Source organism: Carcharodon carcharias, chromosome 10 (genome assembly GCF_017639515.1).
Source record: "Carcharodon carcharias isolate sCarCar2 chromosome 10, sCarCar2.pri, whole genome shotgun sequence".
Lineage (NCBI taxonomy): Eukaryota > Metazoa > Chordata > Chondrichthyes > Lamniformes > Lamnidae > Carcharodon > Carcharodon carcharias.
In genome coordinates this window covers 55,313,730-55,330,814 of record NC_054476.1, presented here as the reverse complement: position 1 = coordinate 55,330,814, position 17,085 = coordinate 55,313,730, and positions in this window count along the sequence as shown.

The window sequence follows — 17,085 nt, the reverse complement described above, 5'->3', positions numbered from 1 at the left end:
ATAAGGTTTACTGTTTCGTACAAGAAACTAGTCCAGCATTCCAAGTTTATTACAATTAGTGCCGAGGATAAATCGCGATGACGCAGCACTTCCCCTCCCGACTGTGAATATTTCGATATTTTGAAGAAATAAAGAAGAAAGAAAAGAAATATACTCACGAGCAATGCCTCTCTTTGGCAGAATTGACCCATATGACTCATCCGTCGAGGACTGGAGCCAATAAATTGAGCAATTTAGGTTTCTACTTTTTTAGCTAATGAAATAACGGCGGAGGAGAAACAGAAGGCAATTCTCCTAAGTGTGTGCGGGAGCGAAATCTATAGCCTAGTCCATAGAGTGACAATTCCAAACGTGCCAAATTCCAGAGCCTCCACCAAGCTAGTAGATCTCATGAAAGGACCTTTTGAGCCTAAGCCCTCAGTGATAATGCAAAGATTCAAATTTAACTCTTGAGTAAGGGCTCCTGGTAAGTCGGCCGCAAAGTGAAAACAGTTAATGGAGCACTGGTGACTTTGGTGACACTTTAAACGACATGTTGCGAGATCATTTGGTTTGTGGCATAAACGACGACACTAGTCAGCGCTGTTTGCTTGCTGAAGTTAAATTAGACCTGAAGCGCTCCATGGAAATAGCACAAGCAATGGAGAGTGCTGACAGGGATTCACAGGCTTTGCAGCGTGTGCTATATGACACTGTTCTGCAGTTAGGGCAGGAACCTGCTACTGGGCAGGCTACCGCGAAGTGGGACACAGTCTCTACCACTGGAAAATCAAAATGAAATGCTGGAAGTAGCTCAACAGTAACCCAGGAGTTAAAATGTTACTGTTGTGGGGGAAATCATGCACCTGAAGTCTGTAGATTTAAAGAGGCAGAATGCTACTACTGCCACAAAAAAGGGCATGTTGTTAAACAGTGTAGGACTAAATCAAGGCCACCATTCAGACATCAAGTCAAGTTAAATGAAGTGCACAATATAGAAGAGCCACAAGTTACTGAGGTTGACCTTTATTCCCTACACAATCTGAAGGCCAGGAAAACCGAACCAATCCCTGTTACACTTCAAGTAATTGGAAAGCCTCTGCTCATGGGGGTGATGCAGGAGCATCGACCACAGTGGTGGGTGAATACATCATTGAATACCTTAGAGAAGGTACCCAGCCATTGAGTTTGGAGAAAACCACAGCTCAGTTAAAAACATATACAGGTGAAAGGCTTCACCTCTGTACCTGTATCATACTGGCAACAGACAGCTCAGCTGCCAGCAATAGTTGTAACAGGCAAAGGACCTATTCTTCTGGGCTTTGATTGGTTGAAGGGAATCAAACTAAACTGGTCAGAAATTTTTCAGGTCAGGACTGGAGGAAATCCAGAGTTGCTGAAAAAGTATGACAAAGTATTCCGAGATGAGTTGGGGAAAATCAAAGGTCTACTAGTTAAAATAAGTGGACGCTGAAGCAACATCCCAGTTTTTAAAGGCAAGATCTCTGCCTTAGGCTTTAAAAGAAAAGGTAGATGAGGAATTATGTCATTTGAAGAAGTTAGAAATAATACCGGCAGTCATTCAGAATGGGCAGCACCCATAGTCCCTGTGCTAAAACTGGACCAAACCATTTGGAACTGAGGGGATTATAAATTAACGGTAAACAAGGCTGCGAAATTTGATAAATACCTAATCTCAAAGAATGATCTGTGTGCTAAACTCGCAGGAGGAAGATCCTACACTAAACTGGACATAGGTCACACATATCAACAGCTTGAGCTGGAGAACACATCAAAAAGTTATGTCACCAGAAATATGCACAAGGGCCTGTACCAAATGCCTACTCTTCGGTTTGTCATCTGCCTGTGCAATTTTCCAAAGGACCATGCAAAGATTACTACAAGGACTTCCCCAAGTTATAGTGCAACTAGACGATGTCCTAATCACAGGATCCACAAAAGTGGAGCATGTGGCAAACCTGAAATAAGTTCTGAAGAGATTTGTAGAGGCTGGCGTTTGTTTAAAAAAAGAGAAGTGCACCTTCCAAGCAAAGAAAGTTGCGTATCTGGGTCATCAAGTGGATGCCCAAGTTTTGCATCCATTAGAGGAGAAGTCAGACAATCAAGGAAGCACCCTCTCCTACCAATATCGTGAAGCTCAAGTCTTTTTTAAGCATGGTAAACTATACAGTTGATTTGTCTGGCTTGTTTTCTCTCCTTTCCCACCTTCATTTAAGTTCTCACCATCACATTCAAAATCCTCTATGGTCTTGTGCCTCCGTGTCTTGGCAAACTCCTGCAGCCTACTCTAAGAACTGTGGCCAGGACCTTCTGGCACCGTCACCCCCTTACCCTGCCCTCGGCCCTGGCATCAGGACTTGTGGTGGGTGGGACAGAAAAATCAAAGAGGCAGCCAAATGCCCATGGACTTTGTCGGGAATTTCCAGTCTCACCCGAAAATCCTGGCCTGGGTGTTACTCATCCTGTGAACTCTTATGCATCGGCTACTCCCTGAACCCAAACACTGTTTGCTTTGACTTAAGCCCTCTGGACCCTAGGTCCTGGAAAATCTCCCTAAACATCTCCACCTCTATCTCTTTTTAAGGCTCTCCTTAAATGTTTGAACAAGCTTTTAATCAGCTGTTTTAATTCAGCTTCTTTGGCTCAGTGTCAAGTTTTGGTTTATTAAGCTTCTGTGAAGCCCCTTCGGCTGTTACCCTACATTATGGGAGTTTTGAAATGTAAGTTATTATCAGAAGCTAAGGACAAATTGTAAATGATTATTGTAAGGGAGAGGGGCTGATTAGTTCGGTTGCTTAGACAGTTAGCATATGAATCAGATTAATGCCAGCAACACAGGGCGGAGTTATCCATAACCGCTGGCATCAGGCGTGTTCAGTGGCATGAGTGGACAATGTGGTGAGAAGACCAAAAATCAGTTTCACGACCTTGTGAAACCAGTTTGCAATCGTCCGCTCTGCCCACCAGTGGTGGGCCGCGTTCCCTGTTATTGGACAAGGGGAACCTCATTGTAATACATCATCATATTGTTATAAGACTAGCCCGCTGGACTCAACCCACCCTGTTCAATCATCCACAAATGTATGCAGGAAAACACACTGGCACAGAACATGTCTTGACAAGTATGATGTGCAGAAGTTGGGACTTACTACCAGGGCCTTGCTCACGTCACGGACATCCGAGGAGCAGAAGATGCTAGAGTCTGACAGCAATGGCACACTAGAGGAATGCCCATGGCATGCTGAGTGGATTCTCATGGACATGGATCCCTCACAAAGCCGCTTACAGAAGCTGGATAGTCACCGTTGATGCTCATAATGGATCATGATCAAAGGGTTGGGAGAAGAAGGTCTAGGGTCGGCTGGGAGAGATGCTGGTGGGGTGAGCTTGTGTGGGGGGCTCAATGAGGGTGTTTGGGGGGGGTGAGGTTGGGAGCAGGGGAGGGAGTACGGGGGAGGAGGGGGTAATGGGGAAGAAGACTGGGGAGGTAGGTGTAAGGAGGGTGTAAGGTGTAAGGGAGGGAGTGCAGAGAGGGGCAGGTGTGCAGAGAGGGCAAGGAGTCCAGGGGGGAGAAAGGTGTGCGGAGAGGGGAGGGAGTCCGGGGTGGGGAGGAAGGAGTGTGGAGAGGGGAAGGATTAAGCATGGTGGAAGAGGTAAGGATGGATGATGGACTCAGGAAAGCGGGGGGGAACTAAGCAGGGGGTGGGGGGAGGAGGAGGGTGCAGTTGGGAGGACTGAGTGGAGGAGTGGAGGAAAGGGCTCCGGGGGTGGGGGGTAGTGGGGAAGGGGTGCAAAGGGAGCAAAGGGAGGAAGAGGTGCAGACGGGGGGAAGGGGTCCGGAGGGGGTACTGTACAGTCAATATGCAAGGAAGGGGTCTAATAGGTCCATGACTACCTCCTGGTGAGCGACCTGAAGGTGGGCGTGGTGTGAGAGAATGGTGATAATGACCGAGGGCAGAGTGAGGCAGCAGGGTGGAAGGGTGAGGGTTTGACGGTAGAAGGGTCGGCAACGGTAGTTGGGGGTAGTTGGGGGGGACTCGGAGGCAGACACAGACTTTGGGGGAGGGAACGAGGAGGTCGGGGAGGTGAATGTAGATGTGGTTGGGATTTTAGGGAAGGAAGGGAGCATGCATGTTCACCTGGACATCCCCGAAGGAAAAGGGTTATGGCTGGTAGGTCACGAAGTGGAGGTGGAAGGTGATGCCTGGGGGGGTGGGGGGGTGGGGGGGGCATCAACTGTGATGGGGGAAAGTAAATGGGCGACTGGGATAGGGGAAATGATGGGAGTGCTGATGAAAAAGCGAATCCAGACCATGGTGTCTAAATCGAAAGTGAAATGTGAGTCACGGTGGGTGAGATCAGGTGCTGCATGGGAATGTGATCATTGAATGGGCAGAGCTGCAGGTCAGCTCAGATGAACAACTGAAAGTGAACCCCAGCAGGCTGCATTGAAAATGCTCAGGACATTGAGCTGAGTGTGAAATGTGAATGATCCGTGTGCGTGTGAGAGTAGCACAAGGCAATGAAAGGCCCTGCACACACTTTTCCCTCCAGAATCACTCGTGGGCTGGCTGCTCCCTCTGTGGTGACAGAGGACGAGGTTGAGAGACCCTCCTCCTGCTATGGATACGTTCCCGTGCGGTGATCACTAGATTGTGAACCCAAGCCTGCTCTCGATCTAGGTCCCTCCGAGGTGTGTGTTTCTGACCTGGTGGAGGGTGTGGGTAAGCACTGTGACGGGACTTCCAGGCTGCTGATTTCCACCTCTTCACGGAGGGGGTGTCCTCTTGACTGGAGATGAGGACCTGGATGGAGCTGAGGGACTGCCTGGCTGCAAGTATTGGTTGCATGGCAGAGCTCCCTGTGAACTAAAGTACAGATAATTAGTGCACGGCAGCAGAGTCAAAAGCACGAGAGAACACTCACAGTTGTATTGAGGGAGGGATGATGCGGTGCAGGATCCTCAGGTGGGTGTTCGCCACCGACCTCACCATCCCCGCAGACAGGGCCCACATCCTCACCATTCAGTGTGATGGCACACTCCTCAATGTGAGTGAGGGGCCTCCTGTGGACCACTCCACCCCTGGTGTGGGACCTCTCCCTGCAGGTGTGAGCAGGCTTCTCCTGCATGAGAACAGATGGAGAGAGTGTGAGCAGGACACCTAGCACAGGAATGTTTGTGTGGTGAGTAGAGCCATGGGCAGGATGAGGACACGAGCTCTAGAGGGTATGAGCCTGATGGAGATGTGAGGGCGTGTGTGAGAGTTAGTGGTGTTGTCCCTTGAGGTGTGAGATACCTGCAGATGTGTGATGGGTTTGTGAATGTGAGAGTTAAGGATGATGAGAAGAGTGAGTTACCCTGGCGGAACAGATGAGACCATTTATCCTGTAGCGTCACTGGGTGTCTGTCCTCTTTTACAAAGCATTGGTGCTGACAATCGTTGCCACCGCCTGCCATGCTGGATTGGTGATGCTGTTGCCAATCCTGTGGCCAGATCGGGGGTAGAGGACATCACAGCGGGCCTCCACTGTGTCCAAAAGGCATTCCAGTGACGCGCCATTAAGCCTGAGGGCTGCAGTCTTTTTGCCTTTCATGGGTGCCTTCCCTGCATAGTTGTGGGCTAGAAGCACTGAGATGTGTGTGTGCGGCTGAACTTTAAATATGGTCCCAGCATGATGAACGTGTGAGGTGATGGCGTGGTGAGTGAATGAGAGTCCACCCGCCATGGAAATGGTCTGTTTTCCGGGAATGCTTAACTCATGCGGCAGGTTTGGGAATATATGGCCTGATAAACTGCCATTGTGGCCGGTGGGTAAAACATCATTGCACTTAGTGCAAACCTGGGACGATTCCAGCCACAGAGTCTGATCCCTGTTCTGGCTGAGGTAGACTCGAGGCCTGCCTCCATACCCTACCCACAGTAAAAAAGCATAGCACTTTGCTGTAGTTTGGCAAATAATAAATAATCACCAACCGCCTGCCTTTGGGCTGAGAACTGAAGAATTGTAAGGGAATTTCATGGAATGACTCTCCCATTTATTCAAAATGCAAGTTCACGGTCAGTCAAATGACAGCACCATAATGGAGGTCTCAGATTAGCCGAAGTAAACTTGTCTGAAAACTATGTTTGAGACAGCAACAAAATAAGCTCAGTTTCACTCCAGGGTACACCTCATAATAATTTTCAAAGGTTCCCAAAATCCTTATTTTTCCCAAATGCAAATGGATAGATTCCCACCCACACAAGATTGTGGAAGGTGCTAGATGGTGGAATTCTTTGTCCTCAGATACATTTGTTAATTGATCAGTTAGCACATAGTCTGTTGCTGGATAAACAATGGTTATAGCTGGTGTAGTGCTGGGAAGCTTGGCGTTTGATTACCTGAAGAGTACACTAATAGTAATTAGCACCCACCTATTAACTGATGTGGATGAATATTCTGTATACCAATGAAAATAGCACATGTAACAACTGGTGGTCACATCCCCACCAACCTGCCCTATACATTTGCCTGTTTTGTGTTCTTCCTTTCTTTCAGGCATTTGGTTGAGTTCCTTTCACTCTGATGAGAATGACCATTGATTATTTCAACAATTGAATGGTGTTGAGTTCCCTGCAGGGAGACCAGCAGGCAAGCCGCCCAGATGGGTTGTAACCACTTTGTTTTTTTACAGCTTCATCCACCTCTTCCCTGAAGCATCTCATTAACAAGTGTATCTCAAGAAGGGGTGGAGGTGAATAAGTTAACACATTGACCTCCATGTACAAAGCAGAAGAAAATGCTACTGTATTTCTTCATGGTGCTTTTTAAATTCTACCTATTTTCATGATTGATCACTTTATCACTCGAGGTAGCGACCTGTCATATCAAGTGAAAATGACTTTTTCTGTTTCCTGGTGGAGCCATGCAGTTTTTGGCTGGAAAAAAATAAGTCAAATATCTGTTTAACCAGAACAAAAACAGAATTACCTGGAAAAACTCAGCAGGTCTGGCAGCATCGGCGGAGAAGAAAAGAGTTGACGTTTCGAGTCCTCATGACTCTTCGACAGAATCTGTTTAACCAGTCCTGTTTTCTGTCGGTAATATGCAGCCAATACAAATTAGGGAGGGCAAGTCAGGTGGGCATTCGGCCCTGGCCCCCACCCCCCTGTTTTCAGACAATTGCCTCGTGGTGCTCTTGGAGGAGGTGACTGCCAGGAGGGAAATCTCTGTTCCCAGAGATGGAAGGAGGAGGCCAGCGCCCTGGGAAAAAAAGCTTGGAAGGAGGTGGCAGCTGAGGTCAGCAGCCACAGCGTTGTGTGGCGTACATGGGCTCAGTGTTGCAAATGTTCAAAGACCTATTGCGCTCGAGAGGGGTGAGTATCATGTTGGCATGGAACAGTGTGGTGAAGTTTAAGGGCTGGTCATGCCCCCATGGAGCTCAGGGGTGTTAGAGTCTGAGTGCCAACTGAAAATGAGCTGCTGGCAAATCTAAGGGAGCTGGCCAAAGGGGTGAGCCCTGGCTGCTTGGACTGAACGCCTTGTAGCTCGAGGGCCACGACTTGGATGTGCAAGGTGTTCCTCAGGTGGGGTTGGCCAGGCTGCAATGGTGCTGCAGGTAGAGAGTGTACTAATCAATGCTCCTCTGTCCTTTCAGGAGAAGTCGTGCCATAACCACATTGAGAGGTTTCGGACAGGCGGAGGAACCCAAATCCCTTAATATTGACCAGATTTGAGCAGGACACCTTGGAGCTGGAGAGCCTCAATGCACTTCGTTCAGCTGGCTGCAGAGAGGCTGGGGTATCAGACGAAAGTAAGAGTGCAGTGCACAGAGGTGAGAGTTTTGGATGGTGCAAACGTTCTAGTGTAGCCACATCATTGACGGGAGCCTCAAAAGTGGAGTACCCATTGGTCACTGAAAGATGATGGCACCATTATGCAGAGCTCCATTGTCTCACCAGGGTGCCTGGCATGCACAGTAATAGTGTGATGACTTAAACTAATGACACATCATTGTTCTCCCTTAGATTTGCCAGCAGGCACTCATTCGCAGGATCCCAAGGAGCCTCCCCTGATGCCAGAGGACCGCCAGACTTGAGCTGCACCTGTGTCATACCCACTCTCTGAACCAGACACCAGCACATATACCAGCACCTCGCTGGGCATTACATTTTCGATTAGAATGTTGGCGCACATTGGTGAGGGCACTTTACACTTGCTTGAGGTGCAGGTGGAGGCAGAGAGTGCCCAGGGCACCAGCAGTCGGAGGATTGCTGAAAACCAGGACGATGCTGAGTCAAAGGCAGATGATGAGCCTCTGGAGTCGTCATTAGGCGGCAGATGCTGGATGTCCAGCGGGATGTATGGCAGAGATCTATGAGGGTATGCATGCCATGGTCTCTGTTGTGGACGAATCTATGCGGGGCATAAATACTGCGTTGACCCTCATGGCCGAGCATACTGCATCCTCCATTGAGAGAGTGGCGACTCTCATGGAGAGGCAGCTCCAGGAACAGAATCAGAGCTTCCTGGGGTTGCGCTCGGACCTGCAAGACCTCACACAGGCACTGAGCTCAGGTGGTCAGTGCCCTTGTAGGAGATGGATGAGGCACCCAGTATCTGAGCTAGGTGCCCATCCATCAATAGTGTGCAGGGAGTGTCCAGAGCGACATCACGTTGGCACACGAGCTGCTTGTCATCTTTGTGGGTTCATCTCAGTGCCCTCTGGATGACGGCAGCAGCTTCTCTGCCACTCTGCCAGTGACCAGGGCATCTGATGAGGCTGTGCCAGCACAGGCTCCACTGGCCAGAAGATGGCCACCAAGGTCATCAAAGCCAACAAGACAAAGCCAGCAGGCTGTTTCCAATGCCGCTGCCAGTGAATAGGAGAAGGAGGAGTGGTGGGTGGGTGGCACCAAGACATAGCTCTCGCAAACATAGGTTTAAGGCACCATGAGCGCAAGAGGGGCTGGTCACTGTTGATCTTCTGTTTTGTAATGTTTTGTTTATATGTTTACTGGTGTGGAAATGAACACCAGAGCTGGTAATGTTAATTTGTTTTGAGTGGGGAAATTACATAAATTTTGTTTTTGTCATAATGGCCTGGATATTCTTCGCCTTTTTTTGGTCCAGGGTACGTCACTATGTAATGCTGGACGTGAGTGGCTCTAAATTTTATTGGACAGGCACTGAGTGGACTTTGTGTTTCAAGGAAAGCATCATTTCAGACATTCGGGATGGAGGTGGCAGCGCTGGCATGAGGTGGAAGCAGATCTTTGGCAGTCTAGACGAAGGAGCGTTGGATCAAGGCATCCCTGGTGTCCCTGCCTTCTTGAAGAATACAGAGGTCTACCTCCATACCCTTAGCATTCTCCTCACCTTGCTTCTCTTCTGATTCACTACTGGATTCATCCTCTGTGGCCTGTGGAGCTGCCTCGAGATCCTCTTCCTCCAGTAGGTCCCCCCTTGCGAGTGCTAGATTGTGGAGAGCTTAGCATGCAACCACTATCAGTGACACCCACTCTGGGGGGTATTATAGTGCTCCCCCTGAATGGTTCAGGCATCGGAGGTGCATCTTCAGAAGACCTATTGTCCTCTCTATCACCTCCCTTGTGGAGGCGTGACCCCTATTATAATGCTGCTCTGCCTCTGTTCTTGGGTGGTGGAGGGGCATCATAAGCCACCTTTTCAACAGATAGCCCTTGTCACCCAGCAGCCATCATCCAGTCAGGTTGGAGCACTGAAGAGCCTTGGTACCTGGGAGGGTCTCAGGATATAAGCATCATGGGAGCTGCCTGGGTACCTTGCATAGACTTGGTGAATCTGCGTCATGTGGTCACACACTATCTGGACGTTCATCAAGTGGAATACCTTCCTGTTGCCAGCTGACCCGTTGGCACCTTGTTGGCCATGAGTGCAGTCGATTGCACTCTGGATATGGGGAAACCCAGCAATCACTGCAAACCCTCTGACTCACTAAGCCTGGCTGGCCTCGTCTGTAAGGAAATGAATAAATGGCATTACCTGCTTGAACGGATCTTCAGAACAACTGGCATGGGGTTTCCATCCATACAATTGGAGTGATCTCAGGCCCAATCTACTGACAAATGGAGGTAACAGTCTCCCTGGAGAGGGGGAGCCTTCTTTGGCATTGCACCTCAGACATATTGAGGTAGCTGCATCACCACCTGTAAACCCTGGCAGCAGGATAGTGGCATCTTCTGCGGCCCCTTCCACCTTGGACTTCCTGCTGGTGCTGCGCCCCTTGGGCCTCTCCTCCCACACAGTTTGCTCAACTGGAAGCTGCACTGGGACACCTAGCCTCCTCTCCCTTCTGACCCCTCTCTTCCTCCTCAGATGAGGTGCTCTAGTGGAGAGCACAACATCCATTACCAGGGATACAGAAGGCAGTCTTATACCTGGAAGAGTCCACACAGTCAAAATCCTCTGGAGGTCTTGAAGACACCAATGAGTCCTGAAATGAAGCCTGGAAATGCTAAGTCTGAAACTCAGAACAGAGATGAAGCTGTCAAGTTCTAATAAGCAACCAGCAGCAAACTATCTCCTAAACTCCTCACTACTCTCAATGGCAATGCTGCTGACCCTTTTTATCCCACCCTTGAATAAGGTTTTGCAAAATGTGGGCTGCCCACCTGCCAGTTTTACCTGTGCGATGAGCGCAAAATTGCACAGGCAACATAAAATTGGGTTTAATTGGGTTTTTTCATGGCCTTTTAATTGATGGCTGGCACAGCTCCTACATCTGCCCACCCACCTGAAGACTGTGGGATGACATCAGGACACTCGCCCGGTGCCTTCTTGCGCTATTCTTCACCTGATCAGGTCAGTGCGAGCCCGCCCATGAGGTGTAAAATTCTGCCCCATGTTCTCACATCCATATAGAGAACCATAGAAAAGTTACAGCACAGAAATTCAGCCCATCGAGTCGCAATGGCCGAAAAAGGAAAAGTGAAAACCTAGCTGCCCATTCTAATCCCACCTTTCAGTGCCTGGTCTGTAGCCTTGCAGGTTACTGCACTTCAGGTGCAGATCCAGGTACCTTTTAAATGAGTTGAAGGTTTCTGCCTCCACCACCAAACCAGGCAGTGAATTCCAAACACCCATCACCCTCTGGGTGAAGAAGTTTTTCTTCATTTCCCCTCTAATCCTCCTACCAATCACCTTTAATCTGAGGCCCCTGATAATTGACCTCTCCACTAGAAGAAACAGGTCTTTCTTGTCTATTCTATCTCAGCCCCTCATAATTTTGTACACCTCAATTAAGTCACCCCTCAGCCTCCTCTGCTCTAAGGAAAACAACATTAGCCTATCCAATCTTTCCTCATAGCTGCAATTTTCAAGCCCTGGCAGCATTCTTGTCAATCTCCTCTGTACTCTCTCCAGAGCAATTATGTTTTTCCTGTGATGTGGTGACCAGAACTGTCCACAAAATTCCAGTTGTGGCCTAAGCAGCATTTCATACAGTTCTTATACAGTTTTACATATATAGTTTCCAGCAGGAGGGGTCAGCTGTGCGAAGTTTGGCTAATATTTGGCCCTTCTTAATTCCAAAGATTGTGATTGCAATTTTACAACCCACTGCTCCCTGCGTTGAGATTGGCAAAGACCTCCGTTTGAATTTGGAACATTCCCGGCTCTATGGTTTAGTTCAGCACCAGGCAGTTCATTTATAAACGAGGCTGTTGGGAGAACTTACTTATATAATGTCCCTGCTATTTCATATTTGGTCATGTTACTGCCAGCAACTGAAGAAGTTTACCTTTCTAACAGTGTTATTTTTAAGATTGTTTAAGTGAGCTTGTTCTTACAATGAACAACTTCTCCTTCGATTTCACTCACTTCCACCAAATAAAAGGTATTGCTATGGGTACCAACATGGGTCCCAGTTATGCCTGCCTTCTTATGGAATATGTGGAACATTCATTATTCCAGTCCTACTCAGGCCCCCCCACCCACCCCACAATGCTTTGATCACTGCCACCTGCTCTCACCATGGACTGAAAAATTTCATTGACTTTGTTTCCAATTTCCACCCTCTCTCACCTTCATCTGGTCCACCTGACTCTTCCCTTCCTCCACTTCTCTGTCTCCATTTTTAGAGATAGGCTATCAACTAATTTTCACTATAAACCCACAGACCCCCACAGCTGCCTTGACGACAATTTCTCACACCCTGCTTCCTGTAAGGACTCCATTCCATTCTTCCAGTTTCTCCATCTCTGTCATATCTGTTCTGATGATGCTACATTCCACACCAGTGTTTCTCATGCATCTCCCTTTTTCCTCAACTGAGGATTCCTACCCATCATGGTTGACAGGGCCCTCCACCCTGTCTCATCCACTTTACGCACTTCTGCTCTGACCCCTACCCCTCTAACCCAGAAGCATTATATGTTTCCCCTTGTCCTCACCCACAACTCTAGCCTCCAAATTCAACAGATCATTGTCCACCATTTCTGTCAGTTCCAACATGATGCAACCACCAAACACACCTTCCCCTGCCCTCCCCTTTCAGAATTCCATAGGGGCCATTCCCTCCGTGACACCCTGCTCCATTCCTTAGTCACCCTAACACCCCTCCCTTCCCTACGGCACCTTTCCGTGCAAGTGCAGGAGATGTAACACTGTAAGGGGTTCCATTCCCTTCTTCTGTACAGTTGTTCTTGGAGCCTGGAATTACAAGAGCAAAATGTATGCAGCAAACAAAGTTTGGCTCAATCTTAGATTCATTCATTTATTGAACCCACAAAATCGTAGTACGAACCCCTTTACATTTTGACTTAAACGTGGAATCATCCACGCAGTTGGTCATTACCAATGTTGATTGTAGTCCTGGATCTGGAGATGACTAAGCCCTGTCCTACTTCTGACTGCAGTAACCATGCTTCAATGCTGTCCACTTTTTATAGTGTTCAAGCCACACTATCACACAACTGGGCATCAGGCTTGGATTCCGGCTCTTCACACCTCTTTACCCTGGTCCTTTAAGTGTCCTGAGCTATGCAGAACTATGCAAGGCATAGACAGTTCTCCTGCTGTTTATACAACAGAAGGATAATATAATTTCCTTCCCACCGTGAGGGATGCTTATTCAAGTGTGAATGCTCCTTTCATTCTCAGCAGGAACTCCTCGCAATTCGTAATTACAGTTAACCTGTGTCATTGTCCAGCTTCTAAATCAATCATGATTCAGTTAGTTCATTCCCTCTGTGTGCCGAGGTTAACTGTTTCATTTCCTTCGCTTTGGGGATTAAATATTTCTTGTCCTTCAACACCTCTTTCCTCCTCAACACCAAAGCCCCAGACACTCCTTCCAAGTGAAACAATGATTTGCACATCTTTCAATTTAATATGCTGTATTCGCTGTTCACAATGTGGCCTGCTCTATATTGGGGAGACCAAACGCAGACTGGGTGACCTCTTTGCAGAATGCCTCCGTTCAGTCCTCTAGGATAGCTCTGAGCTTCTAGTTGCTTGTCATTTTAATTATTCACCTTTCTCCTATGCTGATATTTCTGTCCATGGCCTGCTACAGTTCTCTAGTGAGACTCAACACAAGCTTGAGGAACAGCCCCTCATCTTTCAAATCTGCACTCGACAGCCTTCTGGACTCAGCATTGAGTTAAACAACTTTAGATAATAACCTTTGTCTCCATCTTGTTTAATGATTTTTTTTTTGTTTTGCTGTGTTGGTCTTCTTGTTTCTTACTTTAAACCTTAATGCTGCATTCAGATGGTTTTTATTTAGCCATTCATGCCTCACTTGGACATAGCCTTTGTTTCTTTATATTACCCATTACCATTCGCTTTGCCTGTTGCATCATTTTCTTTTTTAATCTCCCCTGCCCTCCACCTATCACAGATCTGCTTGATGTTCTTCCTGCTCCCTCCCCACTTCCACTGGCTTAAAAACTTTTACAATCTTATCTTTCTTCAGTTCTGATGAAAGATGATCGTGACCAGAAACGTTAACTCTGCTTCTCTCTACAGATGCTGCCTGACCTGCTGGGTTTTTCCAACGTTTTTTGTTTTAATTTCAGATTTCCACCATCTGCAGCATTTCGCATTTGTGTTAGTGTTATTTCAAGTTATTTTTGTTTACAAGTGCATTTCTCTCCTCACAGTCCTGAATTACATCTGGCTATGGTAATCACAGGAGGACAGTGGGGTAACTCAGGGTATCGCAGGAGGAGACTGACACAGGACCAGAGTAGGAGGAGAGTGGGGTAACACAGGAAGACAATGGGACAAGGAAGGAGTAGAGTAGGGTAACACAGGAGGAACATAGGAACAGGAGTAGGCCATTCAGCTCATCGAGTCTGCTCTGCCATTCAACATGATCATGGCTGATCATCCACTTCAATGTCTTTTTCCCACACTATCCCTACATCCCTTTACATTATTGGCATTTAGAAATCTGTCATTCTCTACTTTAAGCATACTCAGGGGGCTGTGGAAGCTCAGTCATTGAGGTATAGAATTCCAAAGATTCACAAACGTCAGAGCATAAACCTTTCTTCTCATCTCATTTCTAAATGGCTTCCCCCTTATTTAGAAGCTGTGTCCCCTGGTTATGGAATCGCTAACCAAGGGAAGCACCTTACCTGCATCAACGCTGCCTATTCCTTTAGGTATTTTGTAGGTTTCAATGAGATCACCTCACATTCTTCGAAACTGTAGAGAATGTATGCCTAGTTTCACCAATGTCTCTTCATTGAACAGTCCTGCCATCCCGGGAACAAGTCTGTGGAACCTTTGTTGCACTCCCTCTATGGCAATAATATCCTTCCTAACATAAGGATCCAAAACTGCACACTGTACTCCAGGTGCGGTCTAACCAAGGTTCTATATAATTGAAGCAAAACTTTGCTGCTCCTGTACTCAAATCCCCTGGCGATAAAGTCTAACGTACCATTAGCCTTCCTAATCACTTGCTGAACCTGCATGTTAGCTTTCAGTGACTTATTGATGAGGACACTCTTTGTAATCTCTTGCCATTTAAGAAATGCTCTGAGAGTCTGTCCCTTCTGCCAAAGTGAATAACCTCACTTTTTTCACATTATATTCCACCTGTCAAATTCTTGCCTATTCACTAAGTCTGTCCAAATCCTCTTGAAGCCTTCTTCCTCACAACACCCATTCCCACCTAGCTTTGTGTCATCTGCAAACTTGGAAAAATTACATTTGCCCCCCATATCCAAATCATTGATATATATTGTGAACAGCTGGGCCCAAGTACTGAACCTTGTGATATCCCACGAGTCACAACCTGCCAATGTGAGAATAACCTGTTTATTCCTTCCTTCTTTTTTTTTGCCTGTTAGCCAATTCTTAATCCATGCCAGTACATTACCTCCTATCCCATGTGCTTTAATTTTGCTAACCAACCTCATGTGGGGGACTTTATCAAAAGCCTTCTGAAAATCCAAGTATACTACATCTACTTGCTCCCCTTTAACAATTCTGTTGGTAACACCCTCAAAAAATCCAACTGGTACATCAAATATGATTTCCCATTCATAAATCCATGTTGACTATGACCAATCAGATCACAATTTTCCAAGTGTCCATTTATCACCTCCTAATAGATTCTAGCATTTTCCCTACTACTGATGTAAGACTAACAGCTCTGTTGTTCCCAGTTTTCTCTCACTCGTCATTCTTAATTAGTGGAGTTACATTTGCTACTTTCCAGTCTGCTGAAACCATTCCAGAATCTATAGGATTTTGGAAGTTGATCCCACCAATACATTCAATACCTCCATACACTCTAGAAGATTGATCATCAGATCCCTGGGACTTAGCAACCTACCGTCCAATTAATTTCTCCAATGCAACCTTCTTACCAATACAAATTTCCTTCAATTCCTCATTCTCCCTACTTCCTTGGATCTCTAATTCTGGGAGATTTCTTGTATCTTCCTCAGTGAAGACAGAATCACAGAATCACACAGTGCAGAAGAGGCCCTTCAGCCCATCGAGTCTGCACCAACACATGAGAAACACCTGACCTACCTACCTAATCCCATTTACTAGCACTTGGCCCATAGCTTTGAATGTTATGACATGCCAAGTGTTCATCCAGGTACTTTTTGAAGGATGTGAGACAACCCACCTCCACCACCCTCCCATGGCAGTGCATTCCAGACCATCACCACCCTCTGGGTAAAAAAGTTTTTCCTCACATCCCCCCAAACCTCCTGCCCCTCACCTTGAACTTGTGTCCCCTCATGACTGACCCTTCAACTAAGGGGAACAGCTGCTCCCTATCCACCTTTTCCATGACCCTCATAATCTTGCACACCTCGATCAGGTCGCCCCTCAGTCTTCTCTGCTCCTACGAAAACAACCCAAGTCGATCCAACCTCTCTTCATAACTTAAATGTTTCATCCCAGGCAACATCCTGGTGAGTCTCCTCTGCACCCCCTCCAGTGCAATCACATCCTTCCTACAATGTGGTGACCAGAACTGCACACAGTACTCCAGCTGCGGCCTCATCAAGTTCTATACAACTCCAACATGACCTCCCTACTTTTGTAATCTATGCCTCAATTGATAAAGGCGTGTCCCACATACCTTTCTCACCACCTCACTAACATGCCCCTCTGCCTTCAGAGATCTATGCACACACACGCCAAGGTCCCTTTGTTCCTCAGAACTTCCTAGTGTCATGCCGTTCATTGAATACTTCCTTGTCAAATTACTCCTTCCAAAGTGTATCACCTCACACTTTTCAGGGTTAAATTCCATCTGCCACTTATCTGCCCATTTGACCATCCCTTCTATATCTTCCTGTAGCCCGAGACACTCAACCTCACTCTTAACCACCTGGCCAATCCTTGTGTCATCCGCAAACTTACTAATCCTATCCCCCACAAAGTCATCTATGTCATTTATATAAATGACGAATAATAGGGGACCCAGCACAGATCCTTGTGGTTCGCCACTGGACATTGGCTTCCAGTCACTAAAGCAGCCTTCTGTCATCACCCTCTGTCTCCTACAACTAAGCCAATTTTGAATCCACCTGATCAAATTATCCCATAACCCATGTGCATTTGCCTTCTTTATAAGTCTCCCAC